Raw genomic sequence first — 12,054 nt, forward strand, 5'->3', positions numbered from 1 at the left:
TGTTTCTGGCGTTCAACTCTGGTTCGTGACGTGTTTCTGGCGTTTAACTCCAGACTGCAGCGTAGAACTGGAGTTCAACGCCCTTTTGCGTCATCTAAACTCGGCCAAAGTATGGACTATTATATATTGCTGGAAAGCCCTGGATGTCTACTTTCCAACGCAATTAGAAGCGCACCATTTTGAGTTCTGTAGCTCCAGAAAAGCTACTTTGAGTGCAGGGAGGTCAGAATCCAACAGCATCAGCAGTCCTTCTTCAACCTCTGAATCTGATTTTTGCTCAAGTCCCTCAATTTCAGCCAGAAAATACCTGAAATCACAGAAAAATACACAAACTCATAGTAAAGTCCAGAAATGTGAATTTAACATAAAAACTAATGAAAACATCCCTAAAAGCAACTAGATCCTACTAAAAACATACTAAAAATAATGCCAAAAAGCGTATAAATTATCCGCTCATCAATGATCAAAATGTAACAGAAAATTCCATTGATCCTGATGTTTTTGATCTTTTTCAAAATCTGAAACTTCAGCTTGTCAACCCTATTGAAGCATGGCTTTCACAAGATGGTCTTGATGCTGCACTCAACCAAATTTTAAGCTCTAACATTTTCCTTCAAGATCCCTCTGACCATGTCAAACCACTTGTGTCCTTTATTAATCACCAAAAAGCTCTTCTCCTATCAGAATGAGCTCGAACTTCATCGAAAAGGGATGAAAGAATTCAAGGATCAAAGTGTCAAAATTGAAGTTTCTTTGGCGGACAAAAAAAGAAAGTAATAGATTATGAGGTTCATTTGACCGATGCTTCTGTCGAAATGAACTAGCTAATCACTAGGGAAAATGAGCTCGAAAGAAAACTTGCTAAAATCATACAAAACAAAACTCTTCTCCAAAAGCCTCTTGACAAACTTCAAAGTATAAAACATCTGCTTGACAAAGAGATCCTTTCTTTATCAAAGGAAAAAAGATTATTTGGATGGTCGAACTCTCCAACATTAGACTGCAAAAAGCGAGCATCTTCAAGAACTTCAATCACTCGCACAAGATCGCACCAAGATAAAAGAACAATTGGATCAACTCTTGCAACTTTATGAAGATTGAAGGATTAGAATGCCAAGTTTCTCTTGTAAAAACATTTTGAATTTACCTTTAGTTTCAAGCTTAATTATCACTTCCCAAACATTGATACTATTTTAAATACTTTCCATTTATTGATTTGATTTCAATTCCACTATCAATATGCTTGATTCGATATGCATTTCCTAAATACAATTTGATTACTTGAAAAGGTCCTTCCCAACTAGGGGACCATTTTCCATACATTCTTGATTTTTTATTGATGCGTTCACATCTTTAGTATTTTTCTCTTAGAATTCCATTCGATAAACTAAGAATTATTGCAAGATAAACAATGATTTTATGGTTAATTAAGCAATACTTTGAGTTAGTGTACATCCATTTGATTTCATAGAATTTGGAATGTACATCCATTTGATTTCATAGAATTTGGAAGAGAATTGGCAAAAATTAAAGAGAAAATGGAGCAAAGGATCACTTTGAGCATGAAGAGAGAAGGAAACAGAAAGCTCTCTAAACTAAACAGAGAGCTCTCAATGTGCAACGTGAGAGCATTGGCGTGCAACATCAAAACGGTAGCCATGCGTACGCATGACCTATCCCTGCGCATGACCGCCAAGTTTGCGTGGTACATAGAAAAATAGACGTGGGACATGAAGGATTTCACGTGGGACGTTGGCTATCGTGCATACGCATAACCCATGCGTACGCACAACAAGAAGATTTTGAGCTATCAAGCGTACGCATGAGGCATCTGTACGTACAATTACCCTTTTACGTGGGACGTGAGTTTTTCCACGTACAATGCCTGGAACAAACAGAGTCCATAATTGAAGTAAATCAGGACCACGTACCACGTGAGATACTCTACATGCGACATGAAACAAAGCCAGATAGTAATATGGGCCATATCAATACTTCACGTACAACGTGAATACCTCACGTACCACGTGAGCAATCCAGTAAGCAAATTGAATGAAGAATGGGCTTCTACGTGCAACGTGAAGCACTCATGTACCACGTGAGAAATGGGTCACTTTCCAGGGGCTTGATGTATTCACCAAAGATCTCCAATTCTTCATCACTCAAGTGATTAATTTAAGGCTCAACTTAGGCCCACCAATTACAACATTAATTGAGGATTTGCAAGAGAAAAAGATTAGAAGCTTGGCTCGAGAAAAATATCAATTAGTTAGATTTTATTTTATTTGAATTTTAATTCTGTTTTGAGTTTCGAATTTGAATATCATTAGGGTTAGTATTTAAGGAGAGAAGTCAGATAATTGAAAAAAAAAACTTCTTCTCTTCTTTGGCACTTTTACCTTTGATAATTTAGGATTTCTCTGGAGAACGTGAACAACTAATTCTCCTTGGTTAAGTTAGGAGCTATGTTGATTCTATGGATTAATATACTAACTTTTTCTACCTTTGATTTATGCATTGATATCTTTTCAAGAAAAGGTTTTTGTTTTTCATCCTAAAAGATTTGAATGTGATGGGAAACAAGTCTTCTCTGACTTGAATTCTTTTAACTTCTTGGAAGAGTTGATTAATTGAATTAAGCTTGAAAACCAATTCTTACTAATCTTAAGTTTTGAAACTAGACTTGATAAGTGACATAAAATTAACTAGGGGAGATTCTTATGAATTGTGTTGCTTATGAATCATTGAACGTGCTTAACTCTTTTCTTAAATAATTGACTAAGAGATTAGCGATTAATTAAGTTAAAGAGAAATCGAATTGCCAAGGGATTGGAGTTTGATTATTGATTATTTGCCATGATTGTATCTTTGCATGATCAAGGTGGAAAGTGAAAAGTATTAATCCAGAAGTTTCAACATCTCTAAAACCTTAACTCTTTTAATTATATTCTCTTTCAATACTCAATGTTTGCTTTTGTTACTTTACTGCTCGTGTTAAAGCTTTTAAGAACCCTAATTTTGATTGTCTGACTATAATAATCGATTGACTATTGCTTACTTAATCCGTTAATTCTCGTGGGATCGACACTCACTCACCATGAGTTTATTACTTGGTACGACCCGGTGCACTTGTTGGTAGTATTGTAGTGAAAATCCACATCATTTATCAATCGGCAAAATTACTTTTAAAACTAATTTACCAATGTCAAACACTTTTTCTCTTACTCGTCGATTATATATACGAGCAACCTTCTCTTTTTGACGAATAATATGACGAAGTGCTAATATTCGTTCAATATCCAAGTTATTAAACTCATCGAATATTGCATTCCAGTAATACTCAACTGCTAATTGCTCTTGTCACGTCACCCATATGGTATTAAGATTGATTTCTAGAGATAGAACTGCATCATAGCCATAAACTAATTTATAAGGGAATGTGTTTTTTGAGCCTCTTGGTGAATTTCAATAAGCTCATAACATTTGACTCAAAGTCTCATGCCAAGTACGAGGTTTTCTACCAATCTGTCTTTTAATCAAATTAATTAAAATTTTATTTGCAACCTCAACTTGGCCATTTACATGCAAATAATATGGGGTCGAAGTTGCCATAGTTATATTTTTTTATGTTGCAAAATTTTTTATATGGTGGCTAGTAAACATGGTACCCTGATCAGTGCTTAAAGTTTGAAAAATTCCAAATTGATGAATTATATGTTCTTCTAAGAAATTGATAATGTCATTTTGACCAACTTCTATTAAAGGAATAGCTTCAACCTATTTTGTAAAATAATCAATCGCTACTAAAATAAATTTGTGATTTTTAGATGATGGAGGGTGAATCATTCCAATCAAATCCAAAGCCCATCGTCTAAATGGCAAAGGCTTTGTAACCGAATGCAACTCAAAAGCAGGGATTTATTGTATTACTCGATGTTTCTGACACTCTTGACATGCTTTTGCATAATCAATACTATCTTTGACCATAGACGGCCAATAAACTCGATCACATCAAAGTACCCACTTCATTCTTTCACCAGCTTGGTGGGCACCACATATACCCTTATGGACTTCACCAAGAGCAATTGTTTTGTCAAACTGACTCAAACGCATCATGAGACTTCCTTCGATGCCTTTATTATACAACTGATCACTTATTACCACAAAATTCATTACTTTTAATTTAACCTTCCCATCAATTTGCATGTTAGGATCTTTCAGATACTCTGCAATTTGTTTTCTCCAATTGTCATCGCCGCACTCATCAATGACTAAGATTTCTCTTTCTTCGATAGGTGTAAGCATTTGTTGAACCTCTATCAATTTCCCTATGGTCACAGGTAATACTTTATACTTCGACGCAATTTAAGCCAACTCATTAGCAACTTCATTTCGAATCCTTGTAATGTAGACCAAAGATACTTTTCGAAAAGATACCAATAATTTTTATACTATCGATAGATATTTTTACAATTTTTCATTATTACATTTGAATTCTTTCGACCATTGCTTTCAGACTAACTGAGAATTCCCTAAAATATGGACATCTAATACCCCCTTGCTAATCAAATTTTCCAGACCCAATATCAAAGCTTCATACTCAACTACATTATTCGAATAAGGATATTTTAATTTAAACAAAAATTTCAATGGGATCCCTTCTGGAGATATAATCAGAATGCCAACACCAGCTCCATCTTTATGTATTGACCCATCAAAATATATCTTCTAAGGTTCAGAATCAATGTCAACAATATTCGCTCCCTGGTCATTAAGATTATTCGGTCGATCGACCAAAAAACTGCAATGACCTGACCTCTCATGGCTTTGGCTGGGACATATTGTAAATCAAATTCCGTCAAAGCAAGCATCCATTTTCCTAATCGACCTCGCAATATTGGGTAAGATAACATGTATTTTACCAAATCGATTTGTGCAATGACTTTTATAGTTTTCACAACCATATAGCACTTTAGTTTTGTGCAAGCATAGTAAAGAGAAAAATACAATTTCTCAATAGGAGAATATCTTGTCTCAATATCAGTCAACACTCGACTTAGGTAATAAATTGCTCTTTCACGTCCTTTCTCATTGTCTTAAGCCAGCAAACATCCAATAGTACTTGTTGAGACTGCAACATACAGTTTTAAAGGTTTAAGAGGGTAGACTATTGCCATTACAGGTGCTTTCGATAGGTTATATTTAATCGAATTAAATGTCTGTTGATGCTCATTGATCCACAAATATTGGGATTCATCTTTAAGTTTAACTAAAGACAAGAAAATGCGGGTTCGACCTGACAAATTAGAAATGAATCGCTGCAAAAAGTTAACTTTTCCTAAAAATGACTGAACTTCCTTCTTTGATGAAGGAGGTGGTAAATCTAAAATTGCCTTGGCTTTATTCTGATTGATAGTAATTTCTTTCTTTTGTACCACAAACCCTAAAATATTTCCTGCCAAAAATCTAAATGCACACTTCAAAGGATTCATTCTCAAACCTTTTTGTCGCATTTTTTGAAATACTTGGCTTAAATAATCGAGATGTTGATCCATCAAATTTGATTTTACCATTACATCATTGATATATAATTTCATAAATTTTTCAATATATTTATGGAAAATAGTATTCATGGCGTGTTGGTATGTTTTCCCAGCATTCTTTAGACCAAACGGCATCATTATCCATTCATAAGTCCCTAAGGCACCAGGGCATCGAAAGGTTGTCTTCGATACATCATCCTATAAAAATCTAATTATAACCAGAATAGCCATCCATGAAACTCAAAATTTCATTACCAGCTGCTAAATCGATTAACATATCTGCTACAAATATAAAATATTTATCTTTAGGGGTAGCATTGTTTAAATCATGAAAATTAATACACACATGGAGTCTTCATTATTTTTCATTACGAGCACAATATTCGATACCCAATTGATGTAACAGGAATCTCTTCTTTGATTTAAAGATTAATTTTAGGAGCAAAACATCGAGGTGCCTGTTTCACCGGTCGAGAAAATGATTTTAATGCCAATCTCTGTTCAACTAAAGAATGATCGAGACCAGGCATTTCATCATAATCCCAGGCAAAATAATCTTTGAATTCAGCCAACAAATCAACCAACTTCGTACGAAACTGCTCATTAAGGTTTTTGCAAATATAAGTAGGTCTGAAATCACCATCAGATCCTAAATTAATTTCTTCAAGTAGATCTTGAGATTCAAACCCTTTTTTGATATGAGCATCGTTAACTGTAATTTTTTCAAAATCCAAAGGTTCTAGATCATAGACACAATCGAAAGTAAGATCAACTGAGTCATATGAAGAAAAGCAAACTTTATTATTGACTGACTCAGCAATCGAATTATTTACAATACCAAGATTTTCAGATATATCGATGCCAAGTTGGTCCATAATACTAACCCTAGAAATGGAAATACATGTAGCATCTAAAACGTAACTAGGTTCAATTTTAGGAATCAAAACTGTACTAGGAATTGAAAATATTGAATTTAAATTACTTTCTGATTCAACTTCATCATAAGAATCATTCCTAACACGAGAGACACTTATATTATCTAAATAACTTTTTAAAGAACATAGATAGTTCGATACATCTTGTTCGTCAGCCATGACAAGATGCAATCGAACTGAGTGGTCGACCTTCACTCCTAACCAGTAGGTGTGTAATCAAGCTTTGGGTGTCGCAGCTTCACATTAAGTCTTTCTGAAGTTAAAAAATAGCCTTCGCAATTGTAATAATTGAGCATCCTATCAACATTAAGTAGTTTCAGTTTGTAATTATAAACCTTAAAGTCAATATGCATCTGCTCTACATAAAAACTTGAATCTGCTTTTATCACTTCAGTTTTTCCTTCATCAGTCCAAAGAAGGATGCTTTGGTGCACAGTCAAAGATATAGCCCCAACACCATAAATCCAATCCCGACCCAGCAATGCATTATAACTAGCCTTTGATGGAACTACAACAAAAAATAGTAGTTCGAGATGATAATCCTACTTGAACTTGAAGAGTTACTAAGTCTTTTGCAGGTGTCAATACTCCACCATAGTCAGTAACTGAAATATTAGTAGGAATCAAATCATCGAAGTGCTTTCCAACTTTCATCAACATTCTTTCTGTCAACAAATTGATTGCTGCTCTTCCATCGACCAATACCTTGTTGATGCATATACCACTCATACAAGCAGTAATCTGTAGAGATCGAAGATGTGACTTTTGCTTTTGAATTGGCTTTTTAAATCATCCCAACTCTTCCTCCTCACATACAAAGGCAAAAGCTTCTTCATCCTCCACTTCATAATCTTCGCTCAAATCTCCCTCATATTCTCCCAAATACTCTGTTGGTATGATAGAGATAGTACTTACCATATCTTCATCTTCCTCATCGAAGTAATCTTCATCAAGATCATTGTCCTTATCTTTAACTTCAATTGGGACCACTGCAACAACTTTGCCCTTCTCCACCTTAGCTGGGGAAGGAATTCCTTTAGGATAAGTTTTTTCATTAGATGGAAAAACTATTCGAGTATGAACAGAAGGAATTGTCCCCTTGTCGATTGAAATCGATAATCTTTTTGGTACTGTTTGACACACATATCTTCCACATCGATTTCCTCTTGCCCTTCCTTGAGGATATAGGTAACGGCCTTGATTAAAGCCTCGATGACCTCTTTGAGGTTGACATCTATATTGAACATCTCGACTGTGAAACTCTTGGCAATTTTCAATCCATTGAACTCCCAAGGGTTGTGAGTGACTTAGCGAAGGAGGAAAGTTTGCTTGAGGATTTCGAGAACTTTGACCTTCCTGTCTTCGAGAAGGATGCCTTTGACGAACTTGTTCTTTCTTAGGAGCCAATTCTTTCTTCATTCTTTCCTTTTCAAAAATTCCTACAGCTTCAGCATCGAAAACAGCATTACATCAAGGACATAGAAAAACACCTCGATCTTTTAATTTTTGCTGCATAAAAAATTCTAGCAATCCTTCACCCACAATAGGATATACTGCACGCACATTGGTTTCAAAGTCTCCTAAAGCATAATCGAACTTATAGGAGGTAAAGCCAGCCATATTGATCCCATGAAGTGAGGCTCAGCAAAGTTTGCTCCAGCATCGAAGGTATTAGTATCAACTTTCATATCTTTTTTACCATCATTAAACTTTAATCTTCCTTCTATAATTGCTTCTTGAATCAGGTCCCTGAAACGGACACAATTATTAGTTGAATGGCTAGTTGCTTGATAAAATTTACAATAAGGCTTTTCTTTTAAATCTTTTATTGAAAGTAATGTCTTGCCTTCTGGCAAAATCAATTGTTTATCTTTAAGCAACACGTCAAATATTTGTTCTGATTTTGAAATATCAAAACTATACTTTTTTCCACTCTTATATTTCAAATCATTAGATTCTTCAACATTTGCAATTTTCTTAAGCAAAGAACAAACATAAGGTAGATCTTTCTTTAATTCACTCAAATCAACTTTAGAAAATTCAACATCAGACTCTTCGCTCAAAAGACCCATTTCAATATACGACACATTTTCTTTTCGAGCAAAAAATTTATTATTATACTTTTTCTCATTTCTAAACTTCTCTTTTTCTTTCTGAAGAATTTCTACTTGATGAATCCTTTCAACCAAATAAGCTAAATAAGGTACATGTACATTGAGCAATTTTTAACGCATATAAAATCTTAATCCCGTGGTAGCTATCTTCACTACTTCAACTTTAGGAAGTGAAACATAACATTGACTTAGAAAATTCTTAAATCGAATCTTAAAATCATTGATTGACTCTCCATCATTACGTTTTAAAGCCACTAAGTCTGTGATTGTCACATTCAACTCACCTCTAAAAATTGAGAATGAAAAGCACTTTCTAATTGTGCCCAAGTTACAATCGAATTAGGTCTTAAATTTAGAAACCAAATAAAAGCATTTTTTGTCAACAGAGAAGGAAAGAATTTCATTTTCAAATTCTCATCATTTTCTAAATTGCCTAATTCGATCATATATCAAGCAACATACTCAGTAGTAGATTCGCCCATTTCTCCTGCAAACTTTGCTATTATCTTAGGATTTTTAACACCCTAGGCATTTCTACCATCTGCACTATAGCGGGGAAAGCGAAAATAAAACATGGTTGATTCATAAATTCCACATTGATTCCAACCCTATTAAGAATATCTTCAACTATTCTTATCACCTAATAACGTTCACCACGTTGATTAACACGCATCCCAGCTAACACTTCATCTGCATTTTGACCACGTCGAACTACATGATTCATATCTCCCCAAGATTCATATTATCATCTCTGTTCCTAGGATTATTCCCCAAATCTTTTGGATCTATTTCTTCGTTTCGACGATCACCCTTCATCATAATCAACTATTCGAGCAATTCGTTCCACTTGTCTAGCCAAACACTCGAATTTTGGTTTCCTGATCAGCCATCATGGGTTCAAAATAGTAGTCATCTGTTCATTCAACAAATTGACCAAATCATGATGACTCTCATCGACATATTATCGAACTACTGCTATCGAACCAAGACTATTCAATGTCGACTGATGAGCGGATAATTTATACACTTTTTGGCATTGTTTTTAGGTAGTTTTTAGTATGTTTTAGTTAATTTTTATTATATTTTTATTAGTTTTTAAATAAAAATCATATTTCAGGAATTTACTATGAGTTTATGTGTTTTTCTATGATTTCAGGTATTTTCTGGCTAAAATTGAGGGACCTGAGCAAAAATCTGATTCAGAGGCTGAAAAAGAACTACAGATGCTGTTGGATTCTGAACTCCCTGCACTCGAAGTTGATTTTCTGGAGCTACAGAAGCCCAATTGGCGCGCTCTCAATTGCGTTGGAACGTAGACATCCTAGGCTTTCCATCAATGTATAATAGTTTATACTTTTCTCGAGATTTGATGGCCCAAACTGGCATTCCAAGTCAGCATAAAAATTCTGGCGTCAAAACGCCAGAACTGGCATAAAAGCTGGAGTTAAACGCCTAAACTAGCACAAAAGCTGGCGTTTAATTCCAAGAGAAGCCTATGCACATGGAAGCTTCAATGCTCAGCCCAAGCACACACCAAGTAGGCCCCGGAAGTGGATTTTTACATCATTTACTCATTTCTGTAAACCTTAGGCTACTAGTTCTCTATAAATAGGACCTTTTGCTATTGTATTTTCATCTTTAGTTCATCTTTTGTTCTCTTGATCACGTTTTGAGGGCTGGCCTCACGGCCATGCCTAGACCTTTTGTTCTTATGTATTTTTCACGGTGGAGTTTCTACACCCCATAGATTAAGGTGTAGAGCTCTATTGTTTCTCATGAATTAATGCAAAGTACTATTGTTTTTCTATTTAACTCAAGCCTATTTCTTCTCTAAGATATTCATTCACACACAAGAACATGATGAATGTGATGATTATGTGACACTCATCACCATTCTCACCAATGAATGCGTGCCTGACAACCACTCCCTTTCTACATGCAAACAAGCTTGAATGTGTATCTCTTGGGTTTCTAATCTAAGATTAAAACCTTCGTGGTATAGGCTAGAATTATTGGCGGCCATTCCTAAGATCCGAAAAGTCTAAACCTTGTCTGTGGTATTCCAAGTAGGATCTGGGAAGGGATGACTGTGACGAGCTTCAAACTCGCGAGTGTTGGGCGTAGTGACAGACGCAAAAGGATCAATGGATCCTATTCCAACATGATCGAGAATCGACAGATGATTAGTCGTGCAGTGACAGCGCATTTGGACCATTTTCACTGAGAGGACGGATGGTAGCCATTGACAACGGTGATCCCCAACATAAAGCTTGCCATGGAAAGGAGTATGAATGATTGGATGAAGACAATAGGAAAGCAGAAGTTCAGGAGGAACAAAGCATCTTCATACGCTTATCTGAAATTCTCACCAATGAATTACATAAGTATCTCTATCTTATTTTATTCATCTTTTAGTTATCAATTATCCATAACCATTTGAATCTGCCTAACTGAGATTTACAAGATGACCATAGCTTGCTTCAAACCGACAATCTCCGTGGGATCGACCCTTACTCACGTAAGGTTTATTACTTGGACGACCCAGTGCACTTGCTGGTTAGTTGTGCGAAGTTGTGAAAAAGAATTGAGATTATGATCGTGCGTACCAAGTTTTTGGCGTCGTTGAGATCACAATTTCGTGCCCCATCGACCTTACTTGATAATTGCGGGAGAATTCAGGATGGTGTACTGGTGATTATTATTAACTGCTTCCTGTGCATATCTAAACCTAACTAGAGGTGCATAATCACCTATAGGTGCAGTGTAACCAGGAGGAAGACCAAAAGAAGGCCAACCAATAATTACATGTGGTTGTGTTTGTGTTGGAGAAGTTCGTGGGTATGAATTTCGTCTATTATTTTTCATGGGTGAATTATTATTAACCACCATAATTTTTTTCAAGCCTAACTCTTGGATTTTGAGTGCTACTTTTTGTATGTGACGTCAATTCTGCAAAAGTTTGAGCAACTACCATAAGAATATAATTATTCATAGATTATCTAACATTAGCATTAGAAATTTTATCTGCTATATGTATAATTTTTTCACTTCTAAGTCACATAAACTAAATCATTACAACGATCTTTTGTACACTTGAATTTCAAAATCGTCCCACCAGGCATGCCATTTTGTTATACAGATTTTTTGCAGGTCGAAAGTGCCAAAAGAAATTAAGTTTCTTGACCAAAATGAAATATCTGGGTTGGTTCGATATCTAGATTCTGGGAGTGAAACCTACTCCTCTTTATGAGTACCAGTTTTGAGTTGTGCACCAAAAATTCTATTTTTGGATTGATAAAGGAAAGAACTTGAAATATAAAAGTAAAGTTTGAAAACAGTTGGAAAGAAAAGGAATGAAGGATATATCAAAGAAAACAAAGTAACTGACTTTTGAATCTAAAATAAACAATAAAGCACGTCTGACATGATCAAAGGACTTTGAGTTCAAATATAATTTGTAAG

General features: G+C 35.2%; 1 long non-coding RNA gene across 1 annotated transcript in view; it reads right to left on the reverse strand.

Moving 5' to 3' along the window:
* LOC110265416 overlaps positions 276-12,054 on the reverse strand; it is a 23,271-nt gene continuing 11,492 nt past the window's right edge. Inside the window, exons 2-3 of the long non-coding RNA XR_002351567.1 lie at positions 3,489-3,495; positions 276-285 (exon numbers count right to left, since the gene is read on the reverse strand). This is a non-coding gene — a long non-coding RNA (uncharacterized LOC110265416). The remainder of the gene's footprint in view (positions 286-3,488; positions 3,496-12,054) is intronic.

The sequence above is a fragment of the Arachis ipaensis genome, chromosome B08 (assembly GCF_000816755.2).
Source record: "Arachis ipaensis cultivar K30076 chromosome B08, Araip1.1, whole genome shotgun sequence".
Classification (NCBI taxonomy): Eukaryota; Viridiplantae; Streptophyta; class Magnoliopsida; order Fabales; family Fabaceae; genus Arachis; species Arachis ipaensis.